Source organism: Chiloscyllium plagiosum, unplaced genomic scaffold (assembly GCF_037043375.1).
Source record: "Chiloscyllium plagiosum isolate Xiang-an unplaced genomic scaffold, Cpla_swu_hap1 HiC_scaffold_44, whole genome shotgun sequence".
NCBI lineage: Eukaryota > Metazoa > Chordata > Chondrichthyes > Orectolobiformes > Hemiscylliidae > Chiloscyllium > Chiloscyllium plagiosum.
Window position 1 is genome coordinate 41128335 of NW_028270182.1, and position 14949 is coordinate 41143283.

Genomic DNA, 14949 nt, shown 5'->3' on the forward strand with positions numbered 1-14949 from the left:
GATGTTTGTGTGTTTCTGTTTATACCTGTTTAATTGCCAGAGAGTGTCTGATTATGGACCATTGTGTGTGTGAATGTTTGTGTGTGTTTCTGTTTATATCTGTTTAATGGCAGGAGACAGTGTGGTCGTGGATAATTGTCTGTGTGTGTTTCTGTGTATATCTGTTTAATCACAGGAGACAAGGTGGTCATGGAGTGTCTTGTGTGTGTGTGTCTAATATATTTGTTTCATGGCAGGAGACAGGAAGGTGGTTTAGAGTTTTTGTGTGTGTTTCTGCGTATATCTCTTTATTGACCATAGGCAGGGTGTTAGTGGAGGGTTGTGTGTGTGTGCGTTTCTGTGTATATCTGCTTAATAGCAGGAGACAACGTGGTGGTGGAGGGTTGTGTTGTGTGTTTCAGTGTATATCTGTTTAATTGAAGGAGACAGCGTGCTAATGGAGAGTTGTGTGTGTGTGTGTTTCAGCATATATATGTTTAATGGCAGGAGACAGGGTGGTGGTGGAAGGTTGTGTGCTTATGTTTCTGTCTTCCGCCCCCAGTGACGTCAGCAACCTACATTTGGACCACATCGCCGCATGTGTCTCCGCCCCCCCGCCGCGTTCCGACACCACGCCTAACCCCGCCCCCCGCCGCGTTCCGTCACCACGCCTAACCCCGCCCCCCGCCGCGTTACGTCACCACGCCTAACCCCGCCCCTCCGCTGCGTCCGTCACCGCGCCTAACTCCGCCCCCACGCCGCGTTGCGCCACCACGCCTAACTCCGCCCCCCGGCCGAGTTCCGTCACCGCGCCTAACCCCGCCCCCCCGCCGGTCTCCATCACCATGTCCAACTCCGCCCCCACGCCGACCTCTGTCCCCGCCCCCAGGCCTAAGCCCGCCCCCACATCCAGCTCCAGTCCCACACCAGGTCCAAGCTCCCCACCCTGCCGTGTGTTCACCATCCCTCCAGACTTGCCCCTCTCTGAGGATGAAAGATCAGTCCTCAGCAGAGGTCTCACCTTCGTTCCCACACGTTCTCGGGTCAATGAATTCAATACACGGAGTGACACCGAACAATTCTTCTGCCGCCTTCGCCTCCGTGCCTTCTTCTTCAATCAAGACTCTCGCCCACCCTCTGACGACCCCTTCTCCCACCTCCAACACACCCCGTCCACCTGGACACCCCGTGCTGGCCTCCTACCTGCCCTCGACCTCTTCATAGCAAACTGCCGCCGCAATATTAACCGCCACCTGAACTCCCCCACCCCACTCACCCACTCCAACCTCTCACCCTCGGAACGCGCAGCCCTCCACTCCCTCCGTTCCAGCCCCAACCTCACCATCAAACCAGCTGACAAGGGAGGTGCAGTAGTAGTTTGGCGCACTGACCTTTACACCGCTGACGCCAAGCGCCAGCTTGCAGATACCTCCTCCTACCGTCCCCTTGACCATGACCCCACCCCCCATACACCAAACCATCATCTCCCAGACCATCCATAACCTCATCACCTCAGGGGACCTCCCATCCACCGCCTCCAACCTCATAGTCCCACAACCCCGCACCGCCCGTTTCTACCTCCTGCCCAAAATCCACAAACCTGACTGCCCCGGACGACCCATCGTCTCAGCCTGCTCCTGCCCAACCGAACTCATCTCGGCATACCTCGACACGGTCCTGTCCCCATTAGTCCAAGAACTCCCCACCTACGTTCGTGACACCACCTACGCCCTCCACCTCCTCCAGGATTTCCGCTTCCCCGGTCCCCAACGCCTCATCTTCACCATGGACATCCAGTCCCTGTACACCTCCATCCCCCTTCACGAAGGACTCAAAGCACTCCGCTTCTTCCTTTCCCGCCGTACCACCTAGTACCCTTCCACCGACACCCTCCTTCGACTGACCGAACTGGTCCTCACCCTGAACAACTTTTCTTTCCAATCCTCCCACTTTCTCCAAACAAAAGGAGTAGCCATGGGCACCCGCATGGGCCCCAGCTATGCCTGCCTCTTCGTAGGGTATGTGGAACAATCCATCTTCCGCAACTACACTGGCCCCACTACCCATCTTTTCCTTCGCTACATTGATGACTGTATCGGCACTACCTCGTGCTCCCACGAGGAGGTTGAACAGTTCATCCATTACACTAACACCTTCCACCCCGACCTCAAATTCACCTGGACAGTCTCGGACTCCTCCCGCCCCTTCCTAGACCTTTCTGTTTATATCTCAGGCGACCGAATCAACAGCACAGCAGGTCAGGCAGCATCCAGGAAACAGGAGATTCGACGTTTCGGGCACAGGCCCTTCTTCAGGAATGAGCAGAGAGTGTTCAGCAGGAGAAGATAAAAAGTAGGGAGGAGGGACTTGGAGGAGGGGCGTTGGAAATGTGATAGGTGGAAAGAGGTCAAGGTGAGGGTGATAGGTCGGAGTAGGATGGAGGCGGAGAGGTCAAGAAGAAGACTGCAGGTCAGGAAGGCGGTGCCAGGCTGGAGGGATTCGGCTGAGACAAACCAACCGACTCCCACAGCTACCTGGACTACACCTCCTCCCATCCTGCCCCCTGCAAAAACGCCATCCCATTCTCCCAATTCCTTCGTCTCCGCCGCATCTGCTCCCAGGAGGACCAGTTCAAAATACGTAGAACACAGATGGCCTCCTTCTTCAAGGACCGCAATTTCCCCCCCGACGTGGTCGACGGTGCCCTCCACCGCATCTCCTCCACTTCCCGCTCCTCCGCCCTTGAGCCCCGCCCCTCCAACCGCCACCAGGACAGAACCCCACTGGTCCTCACCTACCACCCCACCAATCTCCATGTACAGCGCATCATCCGCCGTCACTTCCGCCACCTCCAAACAGACCCCAGCACCAAGGATATATTTCCCTCCCCCCCCATCAGCTTTCCATAGAGACCACTCCCTCCCCGACTCCCTTGTCAGATCCACACCCCCCACCGACCCAACCTCCACTCCCGGCACCTTCCCTTGCAACCGCAGGAGGTGCAACACTTGCGCCCACACCTCCCCCCTCACTTCTCTCCAAGGCCCCAAAGGAAACTTCCATATCCGCCACAGATTCACCTGCACCTCCACCCACATCATCTACTGCATCCGCTGCAGCCGGTGTGGCCTCCTCTATATTGGGGAGACAGGCCGCCTACTTGCGGAGCGATTCAGAGTGCACCTCTGGGCCATCCGGACGAACCAACCCAACCACCCTGTAGCACAGCATTTCAACTCCCCCTCCCACTCCACCGAGGATATGCAGGTCATTGGACTCATCCACCGCCAAACCACAACAACGCGACGGTCGGAGGAGGAGCGTCTTATCTTCCGACTGGAAACCCTCCAACCACAGGGGATGAACTTGGACTTCACCAGTTTCTTCATCCCCCCTCCCCCCACCTTGTCTCAGCCGAATCCCTCCAGCCCGACACTGCCTTCCTGACCTGCAGTCTTCTTCTTGACCTCTCCGCCTCCATCCTACTCCGACCTATCACCCTCACCTTGACCTCTTTCCACCTATCACATTTCCAACGACCCTCCTCCAAGTCCCTCCTCCCTACCTTTTACCTTCTCCTGCTGAACACTCTCTGCTCATTCCTGAAGAAGGGCCTGTGCCCGAAACGTCGAATCTCCTGTTCCCTGGATGCTGCCTGACCTGCTGTGCTGTTCCAGCAATAAAGTTTCAACTTTGATCTCCAGCATCTGCAGACCTCACTTTCTCCTATGTTTCTGTCTATAACTGTATAATAACAGGAGACAGGCATTGGTGCAGGTTGGTGTGTATGTGTTTCTGCATATCCCTGTTTATTGGCGGGAGACAGGGTGGCGATGGATGGTTGTGTGCATGTGTGTTTTATTTAAATATCAGTTGAATTGCAGGAGATAGCGTGTTGGTAGAGGGTTGTGTGTGTCCATTGCTGTGTATTTCTGTTTAATGGCAGTAGACAGAGTGGTAGAGGAGGATTGTGTGTGTTTCTGTTTATATCTGATCAATAGCAGGAAACAACTTGGTGGTGTAGGGTTATGTATGTGTGTTTCTGTGTACAACTGTTCACTGGCAGGAGACTATGTGGTGGTGGAGGGTGGTTTGTCTGTGCTTCTGTGTATACTTATTGTGGTTCTGTTCGCCGAGCTGGGAATTTGTGTTGCAGATGTTTCGTCCCCTGTCTAGCTGACATCCTCAGTGCTTGGGAGCCTCCTGTGAAGCGCTTCTGTGATGTTTCCTCCGGCATTTATACTGGTTTGTCTCTGCCGCTTCCGGTTGTCAGGTACAGCTGTCTCCGCAGCAGTGGCCGGTGTATTGGGTCCAGGTCGATGTGCTTATTGATTGAATCTGTGGATGAGTGCCATGCCTCTAGGAATTCCCTGGCTATTCTCTGTTTGGCTTGTCCTGTAATAGTAGTGTTGTCCCAGTCGAACTCATATTGCTTGTCATCTGCATGTGTGGCTACTAAGGATAGCTGGTCGTGTCGTTTCGTGGCTAGTTGGTGTTCATGGATGCGGATCGTTAGCTGTCTTCCTGTTTGTCCTATGTCGTGTTTTGTGCAGTCCTTGCATGGACTCCATCAAGCTTAAAAATGTGTTATTGGAAAAGCGCAGCAGGTCAGGCAGCATCAAAGAAGCAGGAGAATCGACGTTTCGGGCATAAGCACTTCTTCAGGTCACTCCATCAAGTCACATTTCAAAAATCATTTTAATCCACGTCATCAGACATATAATGAAACATCTCTGTGGGATGTGAACCTTTAGGCTCAGAGGTCGGAGCACTACCACCACTCAACAATAGACCCTCAAGCTTCAACATGATTCTCCTGTGTGTTTGTTCATCAGCTTTCTTTGAACATACTGTGACACACCCCCACAACAGAATCGAGATCATCTGTTCCAGGGAAAGTGACATAACCACAAGTTCATGGAAGGGAATCGAATCCAAAACTCTTACCCAGGGGCAGGGGTGCTACCCACTACACAAAACTTAAACCATGCCCAGAATTTGAGTCATATTTTAAGTGCCAGTTTTCAGCTTTATATGGATTTATTAAATTCTGATTAATATTACTGAAAAACACAGGCAACAGTTCTCATTTTTAAACAAATAAAATATATTAGCCTCAACTATAGGATGATGAGTGCATGTGCTCTGCCATCGAGATGAACAATGAACTTCTTTAATTGCTTGGCTATGATTTCCAGCTTAAATAGCTATCATCTGTAATCTGCAATATTAGGGTACAAAATCTTGCAGAAACACTCTGCACTAGGAGGGATCTCGAATAGATATCGATACTGAACACCAGAGATGACGAAAGAGCACAATTTCTGGCCAAAAAAACTGGCCACTATTTCCAACCTCTCACGTGGCTTCCATCTTCCTGAAATTATTAAGTGATGCAAGGCATCGGTTTACTTTCCAGCCTCTCCTTACCCTCTCCTCCCACTGCTTGCATAAAGCAAATCAAGCTCTTGGTCTTTGGGAAACTCAAGACCTGTGATGTAGGCCTTCTGGAGAGGGCAGCGTCTTTTAAACCTGAAGCAGGAGGGTGAGGGGCAAGTAATATCACTCATTGAGATGAGGTGTGGCAGTTCGAATTTAACTTGGATAAATGCGAGGGAAGGCTTATACAATTAATAGTAGTGCGTTGGTAGTGTTGTAGAAAAGAGGGATCCACAGGTGCAGATCGAATTCACTTATAGACAAGGTGTTTAAGGTTACTTCTTTGCTCAGACTTTTATAATTAGAAGTTGAGAAGTCATGCTGAGATTGTGCAGGACATTAAAGAAGCCTCTTGTGCAGTACTGTGTGCAGTTCTGTTATTGGAAGGAGATTATTATGCTGAAGAGGGTCCAGAAGAGATATACCAGGATGTCGCTAGGAACACCTCATCTTCTGCCTCGTGAGCCGACAAACACACGGCATGAACGTTGAACTCACTAATTTGCAAATCTCCCCTCGCTGATCCAGATACCAGATCCAACCCTCTGACTCAGACCCGCCCTCTCATGGGAACCTACCTGTCCATCTTCCTTCCCAGCGATCCGCTCCAACTCCCCACTGACCTATCACTATCACCTCCTAGCTTCGCTCACCTCTATCAACTTTTCCCCAGCCTCCCCACCCCACCACCCATTTATCTATCAGCCCCTATGCCCCTTCGCAGTACTGAAGAAGGGTCCTGCCTGAAACATTGATTCTCTTGCTCCTCAGATGCTGCCTGACCTATTGCTCCTTCGCAACGATCATGCTTTATCTATTCTGAATTCTCCAACATCTGGAGTCCCCATTGTCTCTTAGGTACAATTCTCTGTAAATATATCAATGCCGTCTGTCTGTTATAACCCCACGCTGTCTCAGGTACATTTTCTCTCCAGATTATGGCCGAGAAAGGTTCTCTCAATCTCTTACTGATATTTTCATGCCTCAGCAGTAGTTACAGGGTCTATGTTTCCATTTATAAGCAGAAAAGCATGTTGATGTTCCGATAAGCGTCTGGCATTACTTCCATATCCAATGCAGACTGAATGGTTACACACGATTAATCTAGCATACTCAACATTTGTTGCCTCAATCAGCCTCGCATATCCAATCCAGACTGTGTAAATGTTAATCGTTACTTTTAATTGTAATAAAACAGTATTGAATTGAAAGGCGTTGCCTGGAGTTATTTGTTCAATGACTGTGATTAATGTCAGTCTCCGTGGATCCTAAATGTGTCATTGGAGGGGTTGCTTCTTATATTAATTAAGGATTAAGTTCAATGTGTTATCCCATAGTATGAGTGGGAGCATCGCCGACAGTACTAACAGGGATCAGCAGCGCCAGAGGGACAGGGGGGAGAGATCAGAATCTGAGAACACTAGACTGGAATGTTCCAAAATGGACAGGAGTTTAGCCACTAGTCTTTACTGGCTTTCCCAACCTTCGATACCATTAGTATGGAGGATCTATGATGTACTGATTGTTTTTCAAGCTGGTTACTATCCAATCCTCGCTATAGTTGGTGTGCCTGGTAAGTCATTCTAACTGTATATTAAAGCAGGTTAAATTGAATTGTTGTTCATATTATTAAAATTAGGAAAGGTGGAAGTCATTGTTTTCAGCTCCAAAAAAAATTCCATTCCTGAGAAATTATAATGAGCAAATTACTACTTTCAAATGACTCACACATATGCGAGGAGAAACTCTAAAACTCCACAATCCTTCTCGCCCTGCACAGATCGATATCTCTATATCCTCCCCACTCACTAATTCTGTCCAATACCACCATCATGATATCCCCATCTCCTCCTCAGCCACAGTGCACCTTTTGAGTAAACCATCATTTGAGCCTCTGTTAAATCCGGAATCATCTGTTTTAAGCCCCTTCTAACCACATGTCAATCACAAAATAATTGCACTTGAAACGTTTAACTTGTTATATGCACAGAAACTGTCTGACGGGAAGATAATGCATGGTGTCAAGTCATTGACTCATGATCTAGAGCCACAGAATAATAATCTGTTAATAGTAAGGAAATTGGTGGCATTGAAGTGAAACCATCATCGCTAAGTATAAACTGCCTATCAGCTTGCCTTCTGTCCTTAAGTGAAGGCAATGAGTCATCCTTCCCTGATCAGGTCTCTGTGTAACTGTAAACCCACAGCAATGTGTTTTACTATTTACTGTCCTGTGGAACAGCTGAACCAGCCACTCAGTTCAAGATAGGCTTAACATGCTGGCCTGACCTGTGAGGGAAGAACAAAAGGAAAGATAGCTCCCTTCCTCTGTCTGTTTCCCATATCCGTGCAGCTCATTTCCATTCATGTGGTGACCATTCCTTATTTCAAGTGCATTCTTTCTTAGTCTTTCCCTGATGTTGCAACTCTGGTGTTGGCTTTGTTGATGCTCACATATAGATGTTAGGAGCGTTTAAATTCCACGTCAGTCGCAGTGTAGCAAGAAGGAAAGGCTTTTTTACGCCATAGGAAAGAAACGGAGATGTCTCAATGAGGAAAATGAATTATTATGATCAAACCTGAGTGTTGTTGAGGCAGTCTTGGGAAATTGTGGACAGAGTTTCTTTCCTTTATAAGAAATAATCACTCTGTCACAGAGAGAGTGCAAAGATTTTTCACCAGCCTAATCCCTGAGATGGTGGTAAAATGAGGGGTGAATGAAGATTAATCTTTAGCACTGTGAGAGAATGAAAGATGATTGCATTGAAACTTAAGGGGAATGGACAGTCTCTCATGATGTTCTAAACAGACATTAATACGGTGATAAAACCATGGGCTTGTTTTGCTCGGGTTACAAGAGCCTCTGAGGACGTTCTCCTCACCCCACCCCACTCCCTATATTGATAGAGAGAGAGAGACAGAGAGAGAGAGAGAGACAGAGCGTCAGACTTTGAATATAGTACATTAGGTATGTGATCTGACACTGAACATCACTTTATCCAAAATCCTGACAGCAGCCACAACGCCTTCATTCTAAAACAGTTAGCTATGCCCATCATTTTCTGACCTATATGGAGAACATGGGTCTGTCTACTCAAATATGGAAGATGCCTCTTGACACAAAGAAATCTGGCTTCCCTTCTCACTGCCAGAAAACCACGTTAAAGTAGCAGATGTTTCACTGGCAATGGACCACGAGGAACCTCGTAGAGCCATCCATGAGTGCAGTCTCTGCTCCATTATTTTGTCATATTGGCGCATCAATGACACCCTCCTGTTCATGTATAACAATTTCGTGGGGCAGAGTGGACTCCTCCAGGTCCCATGCAACAGGTTCAAGGGTCTGATTGGACTCTACCTGATCCTGTTTAACAGTTCGATATACTGACCAGACCCTTTCTCTTCCTGTGGAACAAGCAGGAGTATTGAATAGGCTGTCATTCTCCTTGTTCAATAGTTTTGATGGGCTGAATGGCTTCCACATTTCTGTATGGAACCAGCTTGAGATGTTGAATGAGCTCCTCTTTTAACTGTGTGTGACTGCACTGTTACATGAATGTTCCTGACACTTTAACAACACAAGCCTGAATGCTGTCCGGGTCTTACTGAACACGGACACAGGCTGCATCAGGAGCTGATGGGAGACAAAATGTCATGATCATTGTGTAAACCTCAGTGACCATCCCCAACCCCGGTCTTATGATGGGGAAAGACATTGATGAAGCAGCTGAAGATGTTTGTGCTGAGGAAGCTACCCTGAGGATCTCCTGAAGAGATGTCTCGGGACTGAGGAGATATTCGGCCCCCACCCACAGATATCTTCCTTTGTGCTCTGAAAGACTCCAGCCAGTTGGGAGGGTACACCTGATTCCCATAAAGCTCAAATAAGATGACATTCTCAGTGAAATACTGTCTTGATATCAAAACTACTCACTCTTTGCCGAGCCCTTGTGTTCCCCTCTTGTTCATATCAATAGGTGATGGTGTCTGTATGGGGAGTGTTTTCCTCTCACAGAGGGTAGTGAATGTCAGGAATTATCTTTTCTCGAGAGCTGGGGGAGCTACATCACTGAAAGTATTTAAAAAGGTGGTAGATGGATTTTTGATCTGCCAGAGAGCTGAGAGGGTGTGAAGAATTGGACATGGTAGATGAGATAATACGAACACTAGATCGGCCATGATCGTACACAATGTCTTGATTATCCGAACTACCTGATCCTGATCCTCCTTGTATTCTGTAATTACAAAGTTAATGGTTGCAATTTTTCCGCACGTTCTGTTATTGAATGTTCCAATCAGAGAGAGCAAAGTACTTTATGAGTCATCACTTAGTGAGGTCTGGGGGCTGAATTCACAATGAATCTCGGTCTATACCATGACCAACAAATGAAGCACAAGTTGCAAAGAGGAGACACTCTGTAAAGAGACCAGAGTTGTCTTTCGAACCCAGCCTGGGTTTTGCAGAAGCATTTTCCAACCCACACCAAACTATGTGTGACAGCCTGGAGGGAATGAATGAGATCCTGTGTTACTGTGGACCAGGTATTTGGAGCAAGATGCCCCCATCAGCAATAGTGTAGGGGGTTTGAGGGGCTGAATTGAACATAGGAACATAGGAGTGAGGAGTAGGATTGGGTCATTAGACACGTTGTCCCTGCTCCACAAGGCACTAAGATCGTAGCTACTCTGATTGTGGTTTCAGCAGCACTTTTCTGTCTGCATACAATTTTCCTACATGCACTTGTTTGTCAAATGTTTGAATACATCACAACTTTGAACACATGCAATCATTCAGACACCATAAAAGTTTGGAAAAGGGAATTCCCACTTGAATAGTCCAATGAGAATTTCTCATTCGTCTTCCGACAAATGTTGGAGGGTCACTGTGTCCTTTTCCAGTCCCATTCCTCCACTGGTTAGAACAAATTTTAAATGTAGCCAGTTTAGTGATATGACCAATTGTATAGGACTCAGGCTGGGTCATTTTTGAGAAAAATGTGAGATGCAGGAAGTTGAACTCGCAACAAATGGTAAAAGACAGAGTGTCCCAAATGTTCTTCTGCCTTTGAAATTATCCTGCTCACACAAGCTGCTGGTAATGAGATTTATTTGTGGAACAGTTGGATTTGGCTGAACTCCCTTTGCTTCCCGCAGTGGAGAGATTCCAATGAGTCCTCACTAGGAATCCTTCATAAGTGTTGAAGATAACTCAGGGATTTTATGGCCTCACATTTTGCTATCCGGTGGACAAAGTAAGAGAGAGGGACCAATCAGCTGCTGCTTCTCAAGCAGGGAACATGTTTCTCCCTCTCTGTGTTGAACCATACAATAATGTCAACTGAACATCAAACTGGGCCATGTGTGCTCTCCTGGAGCATTCTCTGGAACGGATGATAATGGACGATATGCAGATGCGTCATCGCTATTGTTGCACACAGTGTCTTTCATTAGAAAACAAATCCCTGCTTTATCATCTGATGACTTTTTTTAATAGATATTTTTATTGAAAATTTTGATGACATGTTTAAATGCGTCTGTGTAATTTGTAAATATTTGTATATAATACGTGTGTTGATATCAATACATCTTATTCTTACAATTATTCTCTAGCTTTAAACTCCTTAACAAGAGGAAACATGCATCCAGCTGAAACACCTTTTAGAAAGTCATGTTTGGTTCAAGAAGATTTCTCATTACAGATCAAAACTGATAATTACCCATAACAAAAGGCCTTCCTTTCAGGGATGTATGAAGGGAAACATCTATGAAAATCTTCTGAAAGAATTATATCTTTTTTTTAGTTTAGGCGATCAAAACTGCACACAGTGTATCCGATGTGGTCTCAGCAATGCCCCGTTCAGATGCATTAAACCTGATTACCTTTGCCAGAAACAGCATCATTCCACTTATCTTCCAAATCACTTGCTGCATCTGCAGACTGACCTCATATGATTCATGTCCCAGGAACATGGAAACGGCCTGTATCACAGAGTTCTGCAATCTCTCTCCATTTAAATTGTTCGCCATTGTTTTATCCTTCCTGCCACAGTAGACAACTCACCTTATGTTCTTTCTGCTGAAGGTTTGGTTACTAACCTTCCCTGTCTGTATCACATTGCAGACTCATTACCCCTCCATTTGACGACATCTTGAACGATCATCTTGGTGATGCGCTAATTGCGCTTCGTGCCATTCAGTTCCCTTCCTCAAGATCTTTGATACAGATTATTTGTCATTGATGATCCCACAATCATCTCTACAGCACTACACTAGTTACAGCTTTGAAACCTGAAAATAAACATTTATCTCTACTCTCTATTTCCTGTTAGCGACAGCTTCCCCTGTTACTGTGTAGCACCTAAGGTGGGTTGAATGGTCTCCTCCTGGGCTGTGTAATGTACTCAACGAGCTGAAGTACTTCATTCTCTATTCCTGTGTAACTCTTTCAAGGGGCAGAATGGTCTTCTCCCGTCTCATTGTAACGATCCTGCCTGACTGAAAGGGGTGGTCCCCTACCTTGTAACAGCATCGAGGGGTTGATTGAGCGAAAACACATGGGGTAGGAGCAGCAGTATATCTCTGTAACAGCCTCGAGGGTGGATTGAGGAAACAACACATGGGGTAGGGGCAGCAGTATATCTCTGTAACAGCCTCAAGGGTGGATTGAGGGAACAACGCATGGGGTAGGGGCAGCAGTATATCTCTGCAACAGCCTCGGGTGTGATTGAGAGAACAACACATGGGGTGGTGGCAATTGTATATCTCTGTAACAGCCTCAAGGGTGGATTGAGGGCACAGCGCATGGGGTAGGGACAGCAGTTGACCATTCGGCTGTACCATTCAGAATGCTCATAACTGATCCGATTGTGTCTGATCATCCGTCTCCTGTCTGTTCCCAATAAACATTGACTCACCTGTCCAGCAAAGGTCAGTCAAGCTCAGCGTTGAATTTCTTCAATAACCGAGTCTTCACTGCTCCCTGAGGATGAGGACACCATAGATAGCACTACATTTAAGTGAAAGGGATATCCTTATTTCATTGTGGGACCCGTTAAACGGTGTTAACCTAACATCAAATCGCCACCTCTTTTCAGACATAAGTGCACAATAATTAGGAATAAACATAAAGCATTCCGGACTTCGAACCTGTCTCAAATTCCCGCTGACCCTTTCCAATCAAATATGTATCAAACCCAGCCTCTGCTACTGTCTCAGAAAGAGAATACCCGCTAGCATAACACCACAAGAACATTAAAGCAAGAAGCAGAATGAGGCCATTAAGTCCATCGAGTCTAAAATTCGGTTCAATAATTTCTTATATGTACCTCAAACTCATGCTTCTGCCTTCTCCTTAGAATCCTTGATCCCCTTACAAATCTGAAGCATATCGATTTGCGTCTTAATGACACGAATTTCTGTTACTCTGTGTGTCTGTCTATGTTTGTTTGTGTGTGTTCGTCTGTATGTGTGTGTGTGCCTCTGTGTATGTGTGTGTATGTATGTGTGCGCGTGTCTGTGTGTGTGTATGTGTGTGTGTTTATATATATATCCGTGTGTTCATGTGCTTGTTATCTGTGTGTTTGTGTGTCTATGTCTGTCTGTCTGTATATCAGCCTGTGTGTTTCTTAACGGTGTTTGTGTCTATTCGTATGTGACTGAATATGTCTCTGTGTGTTTCTACCTGTGTGTATGCCTATCCCCTTGTAAGTACTGTGTGTGTTTGCATATTGGGGTGTTAACCAATACTTCTATGTATTCCTGTGTCTGCGTCTCTGTGCAATGAGGTATCTGTGTCTTTTTTTGGGATGTGAAAGGACTGTCGTTGGAACTGCCAGTGGGTTTAAAGTGAGAGTTATCTTTCACTGAACATTGCTTCTTAATCGGTCCGTGGGATGTGGAGGTTTCAGAATCTCCACACAAGGCGTCTCAGTCCTCTCTGGCTTGTACCATTAACATTAATAAGGTGCATTTTACACGGCGTCTGCGTAGAATATAGAATGCTTGAACTTTCTAGTTTAACATCATGGAAGACTGGAGGCTAAAGGGTCAAGATAGCTCCAGTGAATTGGGAAAGTACAATATAAAATTCAGTGGGAGACAAGCAATGGTTGTTAGAGTCATACAGTCCGACAGCACGGAGACAGGCCCTTCAGCCCAAACGGTCCATTCCAACAAAAATGTCCATCCACGCTAACCCCATTTCCCTGCTATAGCCCCGTATCCTTCTAATCCTTTCCTATCCATACTTGTCCAAATGCTTTTTAAAGGTTGTTAATGTATCTGCCTCAATGACACCCCTTCGCAGCTCATTCCATATGCGTACCAGCCCCTGTGTGTAAAAAGGTTGTTCCTCAGGTTCCCTTTTATTCTTTCCCATCTGACCTTAAACTGATGCCCTCTAGTCTGTGATTGCCCAACCCTGGGAAAAAAACCGACTGGGTACATTCACTCTATCCATGACTGTCATGATCTTACAGACTTCAATATGATCCCTCCTCAGTCTCACACACACAAAACTAAAAAGTCCTAGATTGTCCAACCTCTCCTTATAACTCAGTTCATTGAGTCCTTGGCAACATCATTATATTTTTTTTTCTGCATTCTTTCGAGTTTAATAACATCCTTCCTATAGCAAAGTGAACAGAACTGAACATAACGCTCCCAATATGGCCTCAGCAGCGTCCTGTATAACTGCAACATAACTCACTAATTTCGCTACTCATTGATATAAGCCGATTAAGGCCAGTGTGCCAAAAGCTTTCTTCACTGCACTGTCTACCTCTGATTCAACTTTCAGAGAACAATGCAACTGAAGTCAAAGGTCCCTCTGTTCCACTACAGTCCTTAGGATCCAACCATTCACCATGAAACTCTAAACTTGATTTGACTTTCTCAAATGCAACAACTTACACTGATCTATATTAGAATCCATTTGCCATTTCTCAGCCACTTCTCCAGCTGATCAAGATACTGCTGTATTTTCTGAAATTTGTGATAACCTTCCTCACTCTCCGTGATGCCGCCTATTTTAGTGTCGTCTTCAAACTTACAAAGGATGCCTGTACATTCTCATCTAAGTCATAGATATATGCAATACGCAGTGGTCCCATCATCAGCTCCTGAGGCATTCAACTAGTCACAGGCCTCCATTCTGACCAGCATTCTTCCAGTATGCTTCCTACCATCAAGACAATTTTGTACCTAATTTGCCAACTCCCCCTCAATTCCATGCGATCTAACCTTTGAGAGCAGCGTAAAATGAGGAATCTTACTGAAGGCCTTACTGAAATCCATATAGACTATGTATACCACCCTTCCCTCCTCAGCGTTGCTGGTCACTTCATCAAAGAGCTTCAACGCATTTAAAAGTCATGATCTCCAATGCACAAAGCCGTGCTGAAATTGATGAAGTGCTTTTGCCCGAAACATCGATTTTCCTGCACCTCTGATGCTGCATGACCTGCTCTGTATTTCCAGAACCATTCTAATCTTACTCCGAATCACACCCTGTCTTTCCAAATGCAGGTATAT